The following is an 18,148-nucleotide window of genomic DNA, read 5'->3' on the forward strand; positions in this document are numbered from 1 at the left end:
GGTGGGCCACAGTCCATGGGGTTGCAAAGAGTCGGACACGACTGAGCGACTTCACTCACTCATGTGATGAAACCTCCATAAAAGCCCCCAAAGTACAGGGTTGATAGAGCTTCCAGTCTGGTGAACAACCCACATGCTGGGAGCATGGCACACCCCAACTTCACAGGGAAAGATGCTTCCAGAGTTCACTTATGTATTTCTTCATCTGACGGGTTATTTGTATCCTTTAAAATACCATTTATACTAAATGGGCTGTAGTAAGTAAACTGTTTTTGGAATTCTGTGAGTCACTCCAGCAAATTCTCAAACCTGAAATGGAGGTTGGGAGACATGATTTATAGCCAAGTCAGACAGAGGTGCGGGTAGTAACCCGGGGACCTACTACTTGCAACTGACATCTGAGGAGGGAGGCAGTCTTATAGGACTGAATCTTCATCCTCTGGGGTTAGTGGTAATTCCAATTAGTGTCAGAATTGAGTTGTAGGACACTCAGCTGAGGTTGGAAAACTGGTCAGGGAAAAAGCCCCAAGTATGTGATATCTGAAGTGTTGAGAACGTGAGGATAGAGGTAAAAACAGTGAATTTCCCCTACAGTGGCCATCTGCAGGCCAGGAAGAGAGTTCTTACCAGAGCCTGACCATGCTGGCAACCTGATCTTGAACTTCTAGACTCCAGAACTGTGGGAAAATAAATGTCCGTTGTCTAAACACCTGGTATATAGTATTTTGTTACGGCAGCCTGAGCTGACTAACACACACAGCAAGGTTGGAGCAGAGGTCTTGGTACTGAAATCTTCTGATAGCATTCCAAGCAGCTTTGGATGGAGAAGAAAGACTATATCAGGTTTGAAAATGAAAGTGATAATTTTTTTTTCCATTTCACCTTTATATACTTTGGTCCAGTCTATAAATTAATAGGTTAAAGAATTAGATCTTCATTTTGGAAAGCTAAAGTATTGAGTAGGATGTAAAATCTGTTAGGAGATTGAAGAAAGCCTAGATGAAAGTTGGGGATTCAGACCATATTTCTTAACTTTGCCTCCATCTTTTTTAGAGAATTAATCTCTCCCTTCTTTGGCTGCTTCTGTTATTCATGTGCTTCTCACACCTTCTCTTTTACTACCTGTCTGTTTTCATCTCCAAATCTTCTTGAGGGTAGGGTCACATTTAGTTCCTTTACATCACCATAGCCTCTAGCTTGTGCTATGCATAGAATGTGAATGCAATTGCAATCTTGGGTGTTACAACCCATTCACTCAGTCAACATATATTTGTTGAACATCTCTTAGGTGCTCAGCTCAATATTAGATGATCATGGTGATGGCTAACTAAGAAGACAACGCCCTTATCCTCATGGAGCTCATAGACTTGTAGGAAAGCTTGATTGAATAATGTAATACTTCAATTTAAAATATACTCACAAACTTTGATAAATGATATAAAGGAAAGGTAAATACAGTGAAGCTATACAATAGGGAAACCCCCAAACTGGACAGCTATATGCAAAAGAATCAAACTGTACTACTTTATTACACCAGGTACAAAAATTAACTCAAAACGGGTTAGACTTAAAGGTAAGAGCTGAAACCATAAAACTCTAAGAAGAAAACATAGGCAGTATGCTCTTTGATCTTATCTTAGGAATATTTTCTGGATCTATTTCCTCAGGGAAACAAAATGAGACTACATCTCAGTGAATAGCTTCTGCATAATGAAGAAAACTATCAACAAAATGAAAAAGTAGCTTACTAATGGGAGAAGATATTTGCAAATGATATATCTGATAAAAGTTAATATCTAAAATATGCCAAGAACTCATACAATTCAACATAAAAAACCAAACAACCTGATTGAAAAATGGGCTGAGGTCCTGGATAGACATTTCCCCAACATCCTTACTAATGGCCAAAAGACACATGAAAAGATGCTTAACATCACTAATTATCAGGGAAATGCAAATAAAAATCACAATGAGATATCACCTCACACTTCTCAGAATCTATCACCCAAAGACAGCAAAAAACAAGTCTTGGTGAGGATGTGGAGAAAAGGGACTGTTTGCATACTGCTGGTGGGAAAGTAAATTGGTACAGCCACTATGGAAAGCAATATGTAGTTTCCTCAAAAAATTAAAAATAGAACTACCATGTGGTAAAGCAGTTCCACTTCAGGCTCTTTTCCAAAGAAAAACACTATTTCAAAAAGATGTGTGCACCCCTAGGTTCATTGCAGCATTGTGTGCAATGGCCAAGATGTGGAAGCAACCTAAGTGTCCACTGATAGACAGATGAATAAAGAAGACATGGTAGGTATACGTAATAGAATATTAACCATAAAGAAGAATGAAATCTTGCTGGCAACATGGATGGACCCAGAAGGTAGTATCCTAAGTGAGACAGATAGTAAGCCAGACAGAGAAGGACAAATATGGTATGATTTCACTAATATGTGGAGTCTAAAAAATAGAGGAACAAGCATAACAAAACAGAAACAGAACCATAGATACAGAGAACAAACAGGTGGTTGCCAGAGGGGGAGAAGGCTAGGTAATTATGTGAGGTAATGAATGCTAGTTAGTTTGATTTGGTGATCATTTCACAATGTACACTTACATGAAACCATCACATTGTACACCTTTGAAATATACAATTTTTGTCAATTATACATCAATAAAGCTGAAAAAAGATTAAATTTTTTTTAACAAAAAAAGGAAAGAAATCTTGACATACACTAGGCGAACATAGGTGAACCTTGAAGACGTTATGCTAACTGAACTAGCCTGTCTACAAAATACTGTAAAAAAAAAAACCCCAAACCTCTACGATTAAATCATCTGAAGCACTTAGAGTAGCTAAATTCATAGAGACACAGAGCAGAATGGTGGTTGCTAGGGACTTTGGGGAGGGGAAAATGAAGTTTGTGTTTAAGGGGTTTAGAGTTTCAGTTTTGCAAGATAAAAATAATTCTGTGGATGTTTGGTGGTGATGGTTGCACAACGTGAATGTAGTTAATGCAACTGAGTCATAGAAATGGTTGGTATGGTAAATTTTATGTTACATGTATTTTATCACAATTAAAAAAAAAAGGTTATACCTAGGACTGAGGAAGAAGGGAGCACCAACAGCCCTAAGATACGGTATGTCCCATGCAATATCTGGGATGTACTTATACCGAAAAATGATTTGTTATTTATCTGTGATCTAGATTTAAATGTCTTGCATATTTTATTTGCAAACTCTGGCAACCCTACCCATGAAGCCACACTTTGCATTTGAACCAGAACTTGCTTTGAGTGATGGGAGTTAGCAATAGCATTCTAAGAAATGTCAGACATCAGAGAAATCTATCTTGCCCGTTTTCACTTGTGTTACTTCCCTTCATTAGCCAGTTGCTTACACTGAGAATGATGACATAAAAGGAAAGACTAGACAACCTAGAGTTCCTATTCCTTTCAGTCCTTCCTTACTCATCAGTTAACCTAAGTTTGCTAGAATGTGTATGTATCAGGAAGTGAAATAAAAACAATTGAATTAGTTTTGTGCAGTGTTTCCACTGTTTTCATAGGAGCTAAATGAATATACAAGCTGTGAGAAAATCAAATAGGGAAATCCAAGAAAGCTTTCCTAAGGAAGCGATGTTTGTGGTGAGATCTTAAAAATCAGTAGGCATTAACCAAGTAAAGCAAAGATATGGGTTGTAAAAATAAGGGCAGAGACCTCGAGATGATTTGAGGAATGGATTGGGGCCAGAGTGGCTGGAGCACACATATACAAATAAGTCTAGAGTGAGTAACGTGACCTGACCACACAGAACCTTGTAGGCTGGCTCAGTAGTTGTCCTAAGCATATCGAGAAGCTGTTGCAGAGCTCTTTGAGCATCTTTAAGACCTTTCAGGCTGCAGTGTATTGCAGGAGAACAAAAGTGACTGTGAGACCAGTTCAGAGATACTTGCTGTATAATGATGACTGAGCTGGAGAGAAGCAGGTGGAATTGAAGGCTTTATAAGGACTTGGTGAGGATTAAATAAGAGGTGAGGGTGTGCAAGGTGTTAGGTAATTATACCTGGCTTTTGAAACTAGAGAAGTGAATTTGTTGGTCCTTGGATGCAGGATGCTATGGGAGAGGTGGGTTTCAGAGAAGGACAGGTGGGAGTGGGTTGAGATTGAGCTTGGGGGTACTTGTGGAGGGAGCTGGGAATGTGGAACTTGGCTATATTCTCTCTAACCACAATTAAAGTTTGTGATATCTTTCAAAAGTATTTTAGATTAAAATGAATATGGAAGGACTGATGGGCTTGCCTCGAATTCATGAAGCTACTGCAGGGCTTTGAGCACCTTTAAGACCTTCAGGTACCCTGGAGCTGTGTCCATTAGGAAATCCCAGTGTTGGGGGTGCCTTGAAGTAAAATGGTACAGACCAGAATCATCCTTCCTAAGTTTTATAGATGAGATGATAGCTTCTTCAGACAGTGGTAGTACAGCTTTGGCATTTTCCCATCCATGTTTAAAATAAAATGTGAGCTTCCTTCTTACAAGATCTTGCATGATTTGGCCTCAGTCTACCTCTCTAATGTTGTCTGGCCCTCCTTTCCCTAGATGCTAGCCAGACTAGCTCCCTGCTTGTTCCTCTCGTGAATGAAACTTGCTCTGCCTCAGTCCTTTTGAATTAGGAGTTCTCTTCTTGGTGCATACCTCCCTTGCTCTCTTAATGGCAGCTCCTTCTCTGTATGAGATTTAAGCTTAAATTCCTCCTCCTCAGTGGAGCCTTCCTTGTTCACCCAACCCAAGCTCTTGCCCCTGTAACTTTCTATTTCACTACTGTGCTTGATTTTCCTCACTGATCTCTCTCTGACTGAAATTGGGCTTAAGTATTTTTCTCATCTATTTCTCCCTATTGAATGAACCCTTGAGAATGGCAGCTGGGTCTGTCTTGTTCAGTGCCTTCAAACCAACACTTATCACAGTGTCTGTTGAGCACAGTGGAGATGCTCAATATGCTTCTGTTTAGGGAATGAGTTCTATTAGATATTGGGAAAACACAGATAAATGTTGAGTAGGAATCTAAACCTTGAGGGCTGCAAATGCCAGATTTTAGAGAAATGTTGGTGCTCTGAAGGATAGGGTGTGGGGGACAAGTTCTGTGCAGAGATACTAAGGCCAGATAGTTCTGAGAAGTCCTCTAGAAACATTCTTAGCCCTCCCCAGCCTCAGTGATCTGCTGTATTAACCCAGATCCCATTCCTATGAAAATGGAGCCTCCAGCACCTTGAACACCATGGCTTGAAGGTTACTGTCTGGTAAAGCTGGGTACTGCTGCTGCCAGTATGTAAGTTGCATGTAGAAACAACATCAGCTCCCTCTTCGAGAAAGAAAATGTAAAATCAGAAGCAGGAGTCTCCTTTAAGAAGAAAATCATCTTTAATTAAAGGAAAACTAGTAAACAGTCCACTTGGACCTAAAATTGCTTAGTTTTTGCATGCTATTAAATTAGATTTATGATCTAATAGTGCAAACAAAGGGCCTTGGACAGTTGAACAGTCAATGAAGATGAAAAATTTTGAGAAAAATTAAGATTGATTAATTTCTCTGTTCTTCATCCTGAGGGACAGATGTCTTCATTGGATTTTTCTTCCATGCAATATAAAGAGATAGGCACCGTCTTCTGTCTTGTTATAAGACAAAGCTGCTATGATTGTAAAGCCTATCTTATTTTTTTTGTTTGTGTGTCCTTTAAAAAAAATAATTTATTTTAATTGGAGGCTAATTTCTTTACAATATTGTAGTGATTTTTGCCATACATTGACATGAATCAGCCATGGGTGTACATGTGTTTCCCATTCTGAACCCCCCTCCCACCTCCCTCCCCATCCCATCTCTCTGGGTCATCCCAGTGCACCAGCCCTGAGCATCCTGTCTCATTAATCGAACCTGGACTGGTGATCTGTTTCACATATGATAATATACATGTTTCAATGCTATTCTCTCAGATCATCTCACTTTCGCCTTCTCCCACAGAGTCCAATAGACTGTTCTATACATCTGTGTCTCTTTTACTGTCTCACATATAGGGTTATCATTACCATATTTCTAAATTCCATATATACACATTAGTATTCTGTATTGGTGTTTTTCTTTCTGGCTTACTTCACTTTGTATAATAGGCTCCAGTTTCATCCACCTCATTAGAACTGATTCAAATGTATTCTTTTTAATGACTGAGTAATATTCCATTGTGTATATGTACCAAAGCTTTCTTATCCATTCATGCTGATGAACATCTAGGTTGCTTCCATGTCCTGGCTATTATAAACAATGCTGTGATGAACTTTGGGGTACACATGTCTCTTTCAATTCTGGTTTCCTTGGTGTGTATGCCCAGTAGTGGGATTGCTGGGTCATATGGCAGTTTTATTTCCAGTTTTTTAAGGAATCTCCACACTGTTCTCCACAGTGGCTGTACTAGTTTGCATTCCCACCAACAGTGTAAGAGGGTTCCCTTTTCTCCACACCCTCTCCAGCATTTATTGTTTGTAGATTTTTGGATAGCAGACATTCTCAACAGTGTGAGATGGTACCTCATTGTGGTTTTGATTTTCATTTCTCTGATAATGAGTGATGTTGAGCATCTTTTCATGTGTTTGTTAGCCATCTGTATGTCTTCTTTGGAGAAATGTCTGTTTAGTTCTTTGGCCCATTTTTTGATTGGGTCATTTCTTTTTCTGGAATTGAGCTGCAGGAGTTGTTTGTATATTTTTGAGATTAATTCTTTGTCAGTAGCTTCGTTTGCTATTATTTTCTCCCATACTGAAGGCTGTCTTTTCATCTTTCTTATAGTTTCCTTCATTGTGCAAAACTTTTAAGTTTAATTAGGTCCCATTTGTTTATTTTTGCTTTTATTTCCTTTGCTCTGGGAGGTGGGTCATAGAGGATCCTGCTGTGATTTATGTTGGAGAGTGTTTTGCCTATGTTCTCCTCTAGGAGTTTTATAGTTTCTGGTCTTACGTTTAGATCTTTAATCCATTTTGAGTTTATTTTTGTGTATGGTGTTAGAAAATGTTCTAGTTTCATTCTTTTGCAAGTGGTTGACCAGTTTTCCCAGCACCACTTGTTAAAGAGATTATCTTTTCTCCATTGTATATTCTTGCCTCCTTTGTCAAAGATAAGGTGTCCATAGGTGCATGGATTTATCTCTGGGCTTGTAAAGCCTATCTTAATCGTTGCAGAAAATTGTAAGACATGGCCAGATTAGGGAATAATTACAGGTTCGAAATTTTACCCACTTAATTCAGATACAACTGAATCTCAAAAGAACTTTTCAGCAACAATGAACCCCCCAAATGAAGAGGTGGTTCTAATCTGAATCTTAAATAGCATCAGTCAGTGACAGCCTGCTGCTCTTACCCCTAATATCAGCTAGGGTCATCTCCAGGGTCCTACCCCAGATGGAACTTGGAAGGTCACGGCCAATATCTACCTCTCTGATCCTTTACCTTATCTTTTTATATGCTTAAATCCTTATGATTTAAGTCTTATGATTGAGATAGTCTTTAAAAAACACTATTATTTTTTTGAACATAAAAGTTACATGCATGTATTATAGAAAATACAGAAAAATATGGGCTTCCCTGGTGGCTCAACAGTTAAGAATCTGCCTGCAATGCAGGAGCTGCAGGAGATGCAGGTTTGATCCCTGGGTCAGTAAGATCTCCTGGAGGAAGGTATGGCAACCCACTCCAGTATTTTGCCTGGGGAATCCCATGGACAGAGGGCTACATGGGGTTGCAAATAGCTGGACACGACTGAAGCGACTTAGCATGCATGCACACACAGAAAAATATAAAGGAAATAAAAATCCCTCTATCATATCATCAAGGGGAAAAAGTGGTATTTTGGGGTATTTTTACCAGGGCTGAGTTTTTTTTTTTTAGAAAAATTGTCTTATAATGTATTATTTCCTGATTTTTTACTTGCTATATCATGAACATTTCCCCATGACATAGACTATTTTTTTGTGAAAATGATTTTAATGGTTCTGTAAATATTCCATTGTATAGATTACCATTGTGCAATTTTCAGACAAGTGAATTGTTTCCCATCTCTCCCCTCTCTCTTTCCCTCCCTCCCTGCTTTCCTTGAATTTTGTAAACCTCAATTCAGCTGTTAATTTTTTTCAAGATGGCAAATTAAGTTATAAATTTAAGCCATAACTTGATAATCTTTAGTAATATACCATACTTAATTAAAAACCATTTATTTATTAGTAGTCACAGAAAAATGAAAAAAAAAAGTAAAGTTGGGGGAGATATTGAGTATTACAAAATTCCAAACTTTCTTTTTCAGTAATGATTAGTTTTAGGACCAACATTATACAGAAAGTTTTCATTGTTGTGCAGACTAGTTTCCATTCAGACTACAAACTGCTTCCTGCTGTCTCTCGTAAATTGGGGTTCATTTGCAGAGCCTTTGTCGGCAGCTTCAGATCTGAGTTGCTTTTGGCGGTCATCTCCTTTCCTGCCAGGCAGGGATGCTCTGCACAATTTCTGCTCCACACCACCGGGTGTGCGATTCTGCTCCTTCTGACACGTTATATTCTACACCAAGTTCTGGGAGCCCATGTGATTCTTTGCTTGCTTGTATTCTTTATCCTGCTGCCATTTTGAGTAAGAATCCTTCAAGACCATGAAGAATGCTTTTCTTATGGACATCAAACAGATAGTGGGGCATCTGGACCAAGGCCTGTTCCCTTTCTCCTATCGATGAAATCTTGGATGTGCTTGGTTGAAGCTAGCTTCAGTCGCCTAGCTAGGTGAATTTTTGCCCGCTGGATTTATCAGCTGATTCTCATAGAGATGATCTATACTCTTTTATTAATAGTTACATGGATGAGCTGTGGTGGTAGAGAAGGTAGTTGCAGTAACGACAGAGATATATATTTGGGTAGAAAATACACCATGAATCCAGTGCAAAGAGGTATGGATTCCAGGTTTAGGATGAAGCTGGGAGAAATTCTCAGGGTTCCCTCCTGAAGAACTTTTCTTCCATGTTCAGGAAGAGGTGATAAAGGATCAGATGAGATAGTCCCTTGGTCTTCTTTACTCCTCTCCCAGGGAGAGCTGCATTCTTCTTGAAAAGGAGCTCAAGTAGCAATGGCAGAAAGTGCCACCTGGGACAAAATAGTGGGAATCGCTGCAGTGAGTGGGCTTCCTTGGTAGCTTAGATGGTAAAGAATCTGCCTGTAATGCAGGAGACCTGGGTTTGATCCCTGCGTCAGGAAGGTACCTGGAGAAGGGAATGGCAACCCACTCCAGTACTCTTGTCTGGAGAATCCCATGAACGGTCAGCCTACAGCACTACGGTCCATGCAGGTCACAAATAGTTAGGACTGTTGGGTGACTAACACTTTCATTTTCACTGCAGTGAGTAGCCTCAGTGCTCTTGTGGTCCACATGGGAGAACTATTCAGCTGTGGTGCTAAGAAAGTGGCTTCTAGTTTTTGTTTATCAGTAATTTTTTCATTACTGCTTAGAGTTCATTACTGGGTTAGAGTTCTAGAAATATTTGGGAAGATGTAAATGCTCAATTGTTTTTCACATGAAAACTCAGTTTCTTTTGTCTTGCTTTTTTCAAAACAGTGTTGGTGGAAGTCATACAGTCATCCTTGGGAAGCGTCTGGGAGAGTTCAGGCCAGTGGCCAGATTTCACAGAGCCTGTGGGGCTTCCCTGGTGGCTCAGACAGTAAAGAATCTGTCTGCAATGCGGGAGACCCGGGTTCAATCCCTGGGTTGGGAAGATCCCCTGGAGGAGGGCATGGTCATCTACTCCAGTATGCTTGCCTGGAGAATCCCCATGGACAGAGGAGCCTGGTGGGGTACAGTCCATGGGGTCACAAAGAGTCGGACAGGACTGAGCAATGAGGCACAGCACACAGTGAGGACAGCACTGGGGTTCTGGCTTTTCAGCATTAGTGGTGACACCATAGGCTGAGGGCTCTGCTTGCAGCCAGACTTTCCCTTTAGAAAACACTGTGCCTCTCTCCGGATTTCAGATTTCACTTCTCAACATTGACACCAGTTCAGGAAGAGGAGGTGTAGTCAGGGTGAAAACATGCTCCTGGGGTTGCCTCAGGAGTGAGAAGGGAGGGCTGTGTGTACGGTTGTAGGTGGTGGCGTCTTCATAGGACTGATTTTGCGTATTGATGGAAGTCCTTGCTGACCGCGTTATTATTCATGGCAACAATTTTAGGTAGTTAATAATTTATTACATTTTTTCTCCCCCACTGAATGTAATGGAATGAGAATCTTTATACCAGGGCTATACAAATGTTGTCCTTCTATCTTATGTAATTGAAGGAACTTTTGCCAAAGATAATTGCTATCATTAAATATTGATAAAGCATTTAAAAAAAAGTTTCTACTAGTAAAAATGGAAAGAGCAACTCTGGGAAATATAATCCATGTGCACTGGACTTTTCCGGAGAAGGCAATGGCACCCCACTCCAGTACTCTTGCCTGGAAAATCCCATGGATGCAGGAGTCTGGTAGGCTGCAGTCCATGGGGTTGCTAAGAGTCGGACATGGCTGAGCAACTTCACTTTCACTTTTCACTTTCATGCATTGGAGAAGGAAATGGCACCCCACTCCAGTGTTCTTGCCTGGAGAATCCCAGGGATGGGGGAGCCTGGTGGGCTGCTGTCTATGGGGTCGCACAGAGTCAGACATGATTGAAGTGACTTAGCAGCAGCAGCAACTGGACTTTTCATCATCCAGTGATACCTGGACTTCAAGGAGGAAGAAAACTATTTGGAAGGAGGATGCCTTCTTTTGTTTTTTAACAGCAGACCCCCCCTTCCCCACTCCCCACCCCCTGCTCCCCCAGATGCTAATTATTGCCTAAGATGTGAGAGAAGGGAGGCATTTTACAAGGCAGAATACAAGAAAGAACTGGCACTTTTTGGGGCTGTTTCTTCTTCTTCTTTTTTTTTTTTATAATTTTATTTATTTGTTTTTGGCTGTGCTGGGTCTTCATTGCTGCTCAGGCTTTTCTCTAGTTCTGGCAAGCGGGGGCTACTCCCTAGTTGCAGTACATGGGTTTCTCATTGTGATGGCTTTTCTTTTTGTGGAGCACAAGCTCTAGGGGACTCAGGCTTCAATAACTGTGGCTCATGGGCTCAGTAGTTGTGGCTCCCTGGCTCTGGAGCACAGGCTCTACAGTTGTGGTGCTCAGGTTTAGTTGCTACAGTCCATGGGTCATAAAGAGCTGGACATTACTGAGCAACTAAGCACACAGTTGTGAAAAATCTTGGTGTTCACAGGGAGAGGGGAGTCTGAAATGACTGGGGTTTATAGAGGGTTGGGGGTGGGGATAGCAATAGCCACCATTGGAGTACCTGCCACATACCAGCATTTGATATGAATGAATCTACTGAGGCATGTGGAATCTTCTTGGATCAGGGATCAAATCTGTGTCTCTTGCATTGGCAGGTAGATTCTTTATCATTGAGCCACCAGGGAAGCCCTTTTATTTATTTTTTAATTGGAGGATAATTGCTTTACAATGTGTGGTACAACAACACGAATTAGTCATAACTATATATATATCCCTTCCCTCCTGAGCCTTCCTCCCATCCCCTCATCCTAACCCTCTAGGCTAGCACTTTAAAATAGCAAACCAGAGTATAACTGTGTGACTTCTATAACTGAAAGCACGCTGCCTACAAAAGAGTGCATAGGGAAAGTGTAGAAGCAAGGCTAACTTGAAGAAGGCAAAGGTCTCTGACATCACTATACAGAATGGGGTCTCAGGCTTGAACAACTCAAACCATGGTAGGCCCTGGACAGATGAAAGCAAAGGAAATTGTCAGCGGGAAGGGACCTTGTCGACAGCAATAGAAGGAACAGCAGTCAAACCCTGGAATCCTGTCCTGCAGGGCTTTGGCTTGCCTTGAGAAAGGCATATACTCCATCCTTTTTATTCCTGTCCCAGGTTAATCTTGGAATGGTATTCATTTTTATAAGAATAAAATGAATTTACTCACTCACTTTCTCTTTCCAAAAGGATTTGAAGATGATGGAACATCAAGGGTGAACTTGAATGGAGGAAAATAACTTACAAATGGGTAACATAGAGACTCAAGGAGACTGCCCCTGGGATGAGAGAGGGGACAGGTTTGCCTTGTTACCATGGCGATGGCATGCTATGGTGGTGGTGGGAAGCTAACACAAGATTGCTCTGTGTGTAGGGGTGGTTCACTATTATCTCCTACCACTGGGTCAGTTTGTAGACACTTTTAAGGCTTTGAAGATTTGGAGGGGATGTGTATTTCATTTGGGGAAATTTAAAGGTCTTCCTTACATTTAGATGCCCCTGGAACCTCCCAGTCTGGTTTTGAATGTTTCAGTGGATGAATGGCAGAGCTTGTTGGTCTGGCAACACGAACACACACCCTTCTTCCTTCCTGATTTCATTAAGTCATCATAGCCCTCGGATCCCAGTGGCTGGCAATCTGGGGATGTCCCCCCATTGGTTTTGTCAGAGCAGTGTTGGGATTTTTTTGGGGGGCATCTTTTACCAAGTTTCAATATTTTCTCAGGTATATCTTGATGAGATAAGACCTAGAAGAAAAAGGAAATCTTATTGGGACTGAAAACATACACACACACAACATTTGAAATAAATTGAGTATTTTAAAATTGGATGGTAGCAAGGGAGAGCTTAGGACTGTGGATAGTAAGCAGAATGTTAAATTCACATGACTCACACAGATGTGCAAAACAAATGGGATTTCTTTGTTTCCTAAATCTGATGTGATCTTCCTTACCAGACCATACTCAGCTGGGTGGGGGTAGGTAGTGGGAGGTGTGGAAATTAACTTTGTCAGTTTATGCTATCCCTGTTGTTCAGTTGCTCAGTTGTATCCAACTCTTTGCAACCCTATGGACTGTATGCCAGGTTTCCCTGTTCTTCACCATCTCCCAGAGTTTGCTCAAATTCATGTCCATTGAGTCAGTGATGCCATCCAATCATCTCTTCCTCTGTTGACCCCTTCTCCTCCCACCTTCAATCTTTCCCAGAATAAGAGTCTTTTCCAATGAGTCAGTTCTTCACATCAGGTGGCCAAAGTATTGGAGTTTCAGCTTCAGCATCAGTCCTTCCAATGAATATTCGGGACTGATTTCCTTTAGGATGGACTGGTTGGATCTCCTTGCAGTCCAAGGAACTCTCAAGAGTCTTCTCCAACACCACAGTTCAAAATCATCAATTCTTCGATGCTCAGCCTTCTTTATGGTCCAACTCTCACATCTGTACATGACTACTGGAAAAACCATAGCTTTAACTATACAGACCTTTTATTAGCAAAGTAACGTCTGCTTTTTAATAAGCCAGAGCTCTTCTTTCAAGGAGCAAGTGCCTTTTAATTTCATGGCTACGGTCACAATCTGCAGTGATTTTGGAGCTCAAGAAAATAAAGTCTCACTGTTTCCAATATTTCTCCATTTATTTGCCATGAAGTGATGGGACTGGATGCCATGATCTTAGTTTTCCGAAAAAAAAAAAAATTTTTTTTTTTTAGCCAGCTTTTTCACTCTCCTCTTTCACCTTCATCAAGAGGCTCTTTAGTTCCTCTTCATTTTCTGCCATAAGGGTGGTGTCATCTGCATATCTGAGGTTACTGTATTTCTCCTGGTAATCTTGATTCCAGCTTGTGCCTCATCCAGCCCAGCATTTCTCATGTTGTACTCTGCATATAAGTTTAATAAGCAGGGTGAACAATATACAGCCTTGATGTACTCCTTTCCCAATTTGGAGCCAGTCCATTGTTCCATGTATAGTTCTAACTGTTGCTTCTTGACCTGCATACAGGTTTCTCAGGAGGCAGGTAAGGTGGTCTGGTATTCCCATCTCTTGAAGAATTTTCCAGTTTTTTTGTGATCCACACAGTCACAAAGATATAGGCTATTATCTGAACCTTTGGGTTTAAATAGCCTCCCTTGGATGACCAAGTCCCCTTTGGGTAACTATTCAGTCTTTTAGAGGCCCGTCCCTCCTGCCCCTCCTATTCTAAGATGATACTTAGATAGATCAAAGGGTGAGGCACGTGTGACCTCCTGTCAGCAGGGGAGAGGTGGGAATTTCAGAGCCATGCAGTATTCTTTGGCTCCTCACTAATCTTCTCTATGCTGTGGCTGCTCCCTCTGTTCCCACTGTTGGATATGGGCCCCTCTGGTCATTTGGATGTCAGATCTCCAATACTGAGTTCTTACTTTTGCCTCTGATCATGAAGTTCTTTCTGCTGCAACTGTTTTGTCCTAATTACAGTCCTTCACAAATCCCTTCTGGTCCCTGAACCCCTGTTCCAGAGCAGGTGGGAGGTCCAAGATCTCTTGGATGCCTTTAAAACAAATTTATTTAAGTTAGTTTATTTACAATGTTGTGTTAGTATCAGGTGTACAGCAAAGTGATTCAGCTCCATATATATGTGTGTACTCAGTTGCTCAGTGTCTGACTCTCTGTCCATGGAATTTTCCATTTAAGAATACTGGACTGGGTTGCCATTTCATCCTTCATCCTCCAGGGGATCTTCCTGATCCAGGTATTGAATCTGCATTGGCAGGAAGGTTCTTTACTACTGAATCATCTGGGAATAACCACCCTCCCCACCCCAACAACCGCCACACACACACACACATATTCTTTTTCAGTTTCTTTTTCATTAGATGTTGTTCCAAGATGCTTAGTACAGTTCCCTGTGCTGTACAGTCAGTCCTTGCTTGTTGCACACCTTGCTTAAGCCTCAGGAAGCCAGGAGCACTGCCAGGGCTCCTCTGTCTAGGCTCCTCCCTCTACCAGGCCTGAACTTCATTCCCATGCTACTTAGGATGAAACCCTCCCTGTAGCCTCATAGGCTTCCCGAGTTCTGCTCAGGAAAGCACACCAAATCACAGATCCTACCAAAAGCTCTCATGCTTCTCTGTGTCTGTTTGTCTAGATGTTTCTATTATGGCTCCTACTCCTCGGGTCCCACTTCAGAGGGAACAGGGTAGTCACGGGCATTTGGGCTCTCCTCCTTGTACTGCACTGGGATCTGGAAGTGGGAGGCTTTCTGTTTTCTCTTCCTGTGTGGATGGGCCTTCCTCCATGTCACATTCTGCTCCTTTCTGATGTGATGTTGACTCTCCTCCCATTGCACCTTCATGCTCCCTGGCATACAAAGTAGCTGTCAGGGAACATAAACCATATATCAGTAAGGGTTTCATAAATGTTTTCCCAGTTATGTGAAAGTTAGAAGAAAGTAGGAGCCCCTGTCGTCCTTAAACTGTGGGAGTTTTCTGTCATAACCTTTGCTGGAAATGAAAGAGATGTGGCAGCTGATCAAATACTATTTATGGTTTTACCGAAGGTGAAAAGGTGAAAGTGAAAGTCGTTCAGTCGTGTTCGACTCTTTGTGACCCCATGACTATAAAATCCATGGAAATCTCCAGGCCAGAACACTGGAGTGGGTAGCCTTTCCCTTCTCCAGGGGATCTTCCCAACCCAGGAATCAAAACCAGGTCTCCTGCATTGCAGGCAGATTCTTTTCCAGCTAAGCCACAAGGGAAGCCCAAGAATACTGGAGTAGGTAGCCTATCCCTTCTCCCACGGATCTTCCCAACCCAAGAATTGAACTGGGGTCTCCTGCATTGCAGGCAGATTCTTTACTAAATGAGCTATGAGGGAAGCCCAATTTAAACATTGAAATCATGAATGTAGGAACTGGAAACTTTTTCCTCTGCAAATTGAGCATCCGCAGTTTTGTGTTAGAAACTACTATTTACACCCCCTGTTTTCAGAAATTAGATGCTGTAAAGTCTTGGGGAAAAATAAAAATACACTTGGGCTGGCAGTGTTCATGCTTGGTTTCGGCACATTCATGGAGCATTTGCAGGAAATAATTGCAAGTTCACCCAATATGATCTGTGGGTGTGATTCAGACAAGCTCTCAAGAGCATAGAATGCTTTCAGCCATTTATGCAAAGAAACATTATAATAATGATAAAAGGATCCAGTGTGATTGAGGGGAGTGGAGAAGAATTAGATATTAAGGCACAGGTTTTTATCTTTTTTGGGAATCAAAAGCTGCTGGGTACAGTAGTGGGTTTGAATTTCTACTGAGATGTATTCTTAGGTTTTAAGGATTTGAGTTGTGTTAGTTTTGTTTGCTGAATCTTGGTCATAATAACATTTCATTTTGTGGGGGAATAGTAGGAGATGGGAACAATGAAGGAGCACAGAAAGGGCTTACTCTATAAAAGAAAGGTGGGGGGAGAACAAGATGGCGGAGGAGTAGATGGACATGGAGTACATCTCTCTCCATGGATACATCAGGAACACATCTTCAGACACAGAAGTGCATGCAGAATACCAGCTGAGAGCAGACAGGAGTACCTGACCAGTGAAGAAGAACATATAGAACCATGCAAAACTCGATAGGATGTAGAAACTTAGAGGGGGAAAAACAGGAGCATTAGTAGGAATGGACCTGCCCTAGGTGGGTGGGGGAACTGAAGCAGGGGGTCTGATCCCCACATCGGGGCAATTGTCTGAGTCAGAGGAGAAACATTTAAGGCTGAGAGTGAAACAGCTAATCTGTGGCAGCCTAAATGGAATGAGAATCAGACAGCCCTTGCTGCAGCCATACATACCCCGGACAGGGCCGCAGGTCGCCTGGAAGGTGCAGCGATTGGGAGCTGTAGTGTTGGGCTTGTGGAGCAACCCCAGGTGAGGGCTGCTGTTGACAGTGGAGAGACGGATTGAGGGGAAGTGAGGGAGGAGATTGTGGTGGGAAACGCCTATAGAGGAAAGCTGGGCAGCCATGGAAGCAAGGCAATACTGCTGAGTCATGCGTAGGGGGTGGAGCCATCACCATAACCTCTCTCTCACCCCATGCCAGCATTGGCAGCTGAACAATAGAGAGGCTAGACCATCAAATGCCCGACTTACTGAACTACAGAGTAGGACCCCACCCAGGGTGCCCCTTTAAGTGCCTGAAACACCAATCTACAGAGTAGGACCCCAGCTAGGGGGGCTTCTCTCTGTGCCTGACATGCCAAACAACAGAGAAGGGTCCCAGGCAATGGAGCCCTCTAAGTGCCTGAATGGGTGGAGCTATGGAGAAAGACTGGCCAAAGAGGCCTTCTGATCGCTAGCTACAAGAGGCTCAAAAAAAGACTCTGATAGGGCCATAACTCCTGCGGCAGAGGCAGTCCTGTGTCCCTGCACACTTAGCACCACCAGGGTCCCCACAAGCCAAGCAGCAGTGCCACCTTCACTCTCAACTCTCGCTGGGGCAGAGCTGCCACAAGCAAAAAATATCTTGCATCTATCTTTGCACACAGGATCGCTTCAGTCGTGTCCAACTCTTTGTACCCTGAAGACTGTGGCCTGCCAGGCTTCTCTGTCAGGGAGGGGAGTTCTCCAGGCAAGAATACTGGAGCATATTGGTCAATACTGGTTGCCATACCCTTCTAGAGCACTATATTTTCTGCTGTCCTAACTGCCAACTCCCCTGAGTACCTGGTGCTGCCAGAATCCCTGTGACCCAAGCAACTGCACCACCTCCACACCTGGCCCTCACAGGGGCAAACCAAAGTCCTCCAGGGAAGCCTCAGGAGCAAACCCCAGTGGACAACCCACATGAAGAGGTGGAAATAAAACCACAATTGAATCCCAGGGGCAGTGTGGCTAAGGAAGAAGACCCAAACTTCCCACCAGTTGTAGGAGGTGCAGGTTAAATCCACACAGTCAACTAGGCAGACTCTGTGTCTATGGAATATATAAAAGGACATTGAAAGCTCCCACAAAAGAAAACACACTAGTTCTGATAGCTGTGAGCATTGGAGGCAAGAACACACAGGAGTAGGACCAGATTAGAATCTGAGCTGCCCCACAGTAGGTCCAGAGATCAGCACGGTGTTGGAGGGCATCCTAGGGAGTTGAGGAGGACTGTGACACTCAGTGAGGGAAAGGGGTCTGACAGCAGTGATTCAAGAAAATCATTTCTTATTCTTATGTTTTGATTGTTCTATAGATCCTTTTGGACTTTTTTCTCTACCCCCACCCCCCACCACCGCACACCACCGCCCCCTCCCCCCCGCCTCTGTTGTAGTTGTCGAT

The 18,148-nt window shown here is 42.4% G+C and overlaps 1 pseudogene; it reads right to left on the reverse strand.

The window, feature by feature from the left end:
- The window catches only part of LOC102280564 (thymidylate synthase-like), a 44,229-nt pseudogene extending 27,353 nt beyond the window's left edge, over nt 1–16,876 (reverse strand).
- Nucleotides 16,877–18,148: the final 1,272 nt, after the last annotated feature.

Source organism: Bos mutus, chromosome 5 (genome assembly GCF_027580195.1).
Source record: "Bos mutus isolate GX-2022 chromosome 5, NWIPB_WYAK_1.1, whole genome shotgun sequence".
In the NCBI taxonomy this organism is placed as follows: domain Eukaryota; kingdom Metazoa; phylum Chordata; class Mammalia; order Artiodactyla; family Bovidae; genus Bos; species Bos mutus.